General features: G+C 52.4%; 1 pseudogene; it reads left to right on the top strand.

The window, feature by feature from the left end:
* The first annotated feature begins 1768 nt into the window (after positions 1 to 1768).
* Positions 1769 to 1943, top strand: LOC142766456 (U2 spliceosomal RNA; annotated as a pseudogene).
* Positions 1944 to 3131: the final 1188 nt, after the last annotated feature.

Here is a 3131-nt window from a genome sequence, read left to right on the forward strand (position 1 = left end):
CTTGGCGGACAGCCCCAAGAAACTGCAGGACCGCATCAACGTCGTGGCGGCTCTTGCGGGCCAGCTGGGACTTCGGCTGAACCTCAAGAAGTGCAGGAGCCTGCACCTCTCTGGTAGGACTCCCGTAGGCACTAGGGACACGAAATTCTTCGTCGACGGAGAAGAGATCCCTCGCATTAGTGACTACGAGAGTCAATCTTTTCTAGGACGCCCCGTCGGGTTCAGCCTTCTCCAAGACCGCTCTAAGGTCGATGAGGCGATCTCCGTCGGCCGCACCCTCCTCGAGTCCATGCTTGCCCCATGGCAGCGAATTGATGCACTTAAAACTTTTGTTTTTCTAGCACTCAACTTCGCCATGCGGTGCGGACAAGTGGGCAAGGCGGAATGGGCCCGCCTAGACGACGCACTCCGGCCCCTGATAAAGGAAACTATTTATCTTCCAGGTAATGCTGCAAACAACTACCTCTACGGCAGCGCAGTGGCTGGAGCAGCTAGAATCCCCCTCGCCGCAGACACAAGTGACGCCTGCCGCGTGGACAACGCCTTCAAGCTTCTGACCTCGGCCGATCTCGAGGTCCAGGAACTTGCCTTCGAAGCGCTAACCAAAATTGTCTCCAAGCGCATTCGCAGGCAGGCCACCAACGAGGAGCTCGCCTGCTACCTCAGCGGCGAAACGGAGGGCGTTTTCCAGGCACGGCCGACACAACTGCAGTCCGTCTGGACCGAGGCTCGGAAGGCTTCCCGCAGGCTACACGTCACCTGGGAAATTTTTGAAGACGGGGGGACCAGCATCGCGTGTGACGGAGAGGATACTCTCACGTCAAAGAAACGACGAAAAGTGGTGAGAACGCTGCGCTTCCGAATGATGCGGGCACGCGATCGCTTCCTTCAAGAAATGCCCAATCAAGGGAAGGCAATGGAATGCGTCGCTGCAGACCCGAGCAGCTCCCACTTCATGCGCTCTGGCGCTTCATTCACAGGGCACGCCTGAACCTCTTACCTGTGAATGGAGCCAACCCATGGACCACCTCCACCGACAAACGGTGCTGTGTGTGCGGTTACGCAGTGGAAACACTGCCACACGTCCTGGGTCACTGCATGCGCCACAGCAAGGCCTACACCAGTCGTCACAACAAGATTGTGGAGCGGGTGAAACAAGCCGCCAGCAAGAAGTTCACGGTCACGCATGAAAACAGAGCGGTTGGTACCACCAACCTTCGCCCCGACCTCGTTCTCGCCAGGGGGGAAGAGGCGATCATCGTGGACGTGACCTGCCCCTTTGACAACCGCCTCAAAGCACTCGAGGCAGCCCGACTGGAAAAGGAACGAAAATACGAACCAGTTCGGGACTTCTTGCTCCGCCGCTACCAGAGAGTCACGATCGAGGCAGTCGTCGTCGGCATGCTTGGCTCCTGGGACCCGGCAAATGACAGAGTTTTCAAAAAACTCTGCAGCCGGACGTATCTCTGGTTACTTAAGAAGCTTGCAGTGAGCGAGACCATTGCAGCTTCTCGGGAAGTGTACTGCGCACACGTGGCCATAAAGTGACTGTCACTCACTGGGCCACGTGCTGACAAAGTCACCCTCCCAAAAACATTGCAAAATAAGAGGCGATACTACACAGCACACGCCACTTTCACTTTTTCTCCCCTGCTATTTCCTATTTCACCTTCTTTCTTTCTACACAGATCACTATACACCACCTTCTTCCTTTCTGGTTGAAGGAACAAAAAAAATTAGAACAAGTTTTTCTTTTTCGGTCAAAAATGTTGCTAACATTTTTGAAAACCTCTGTTCTTATCAGCTTAATATCTGATACGGATCCTATTTGGATTCAAGATATTAAACTTATTTTTGCAATGCGGCGGAGTGCTTGAAGCTTGCTTCACCTCCGCCACGGGTTGGCCCGGTATTGCACTACCTCCGGGATTGGCCCACTCACCCCTGCGGGGGTGAGTTCGACAATAAATTCAATGACAGAAAGAGTGTTCGAATTTACCAAGGATATCGGGGTAAACGGCGTGGGTGCGGCGAGTGTCCGACACGGTGGCGTCACGCCGCCCCGGCTGACGCGGTATTCGCGTGCGGGGAGTGCGCTAGCTGTGTTTACACTAACGATTGCTGCGGGAAAATAAATGTTTCTGTGGAAATTTCATAATTTAAGGCCCCCCCCCCCTTTTTTTGGTTATGTTCACACGTACATACTCAAGTTTTTATTTTTTTAAACATCCCTACTCATATTAATAAAACTGTTGAGTAATTTATTATTACTGTTTCGGAGGAAAGCTAGAAGTGTGTATACGATGTGTATGTATGTGTGTAGAAGTGTGTATGTATGTGCCAAGCTAATTCCGCTTTTCCAATTCACCCGTTCCGGAACGAAAAATAAAACAGCCTCTAAAAAATGGTTGTTGGTGTTTCTGTTTACAGTTGCAGTGACAAACGAAGGCATTTTTATTTCACATCTTCACGCGACGTCTTAACCTGAAGACGCGTGCTCTCGCCACGTCTATGCATCTACACTATTCCCCATCACAAATTAAAATCGCAAAGAACGCCACAGAACCCACGCCGCACACACCTGCTGTACGGTGGAGTGGCAAAGCCCCGATGTGCTTTTTCTATGTCCACTGACCTGGGTCCCAGCTTCTGCCAGCGGTGGCTGTAATTCGTTGCCACGCGGTCAGCTACCTCGCTGGCGCCCTCAGCCATCATCACGTTGATGACGATATGATGATATGTGGGGTATGACGTCCCAAAACCACCATATGATTATGAGAGACGCCGTAATGGAGGGCTCCGGAAATTTAGACCACCTGGGGTTCCTTAACGTGCACCCTAATCTGAGCACAGGGAAATGCAGCCGGGATTCGATCCCACCACCTGCGGGTCAGCAGCCGAGTACCTTATAGCCACTAGACCACCACGGCGGGCATCGCCTTGTTGATCACACACTACATTTATGTACACCATCTCGTACCAGCTCATCCACTGTTGGCTCTCGTTAATTACAACACACATCCTCGCACGCTCACCTGAATGGAATCGCCAGTTGCTGAAAGTTCCAAGAAAATTGCGCACTAGACGTACGGACGCACCACGCACGTACCTGAAGCGCCGTGGAACCCAGG

This window comes from Rhipicephalus microplus, chromosome 6 (genome assembly GCF_043290135.1).
Source record: "Rhipicephalus microplus isolate Deutch F79 chromosome 6, USDA_Rmic, whole genome shotgun sequence".
Classification (NCBI taxonomy): Eukaryota; Metazoa; Arthropoda; class Arachnida; order Ixodida; family Ixodidae; genus Rhipicephalus; species Rhipicephalus microplus.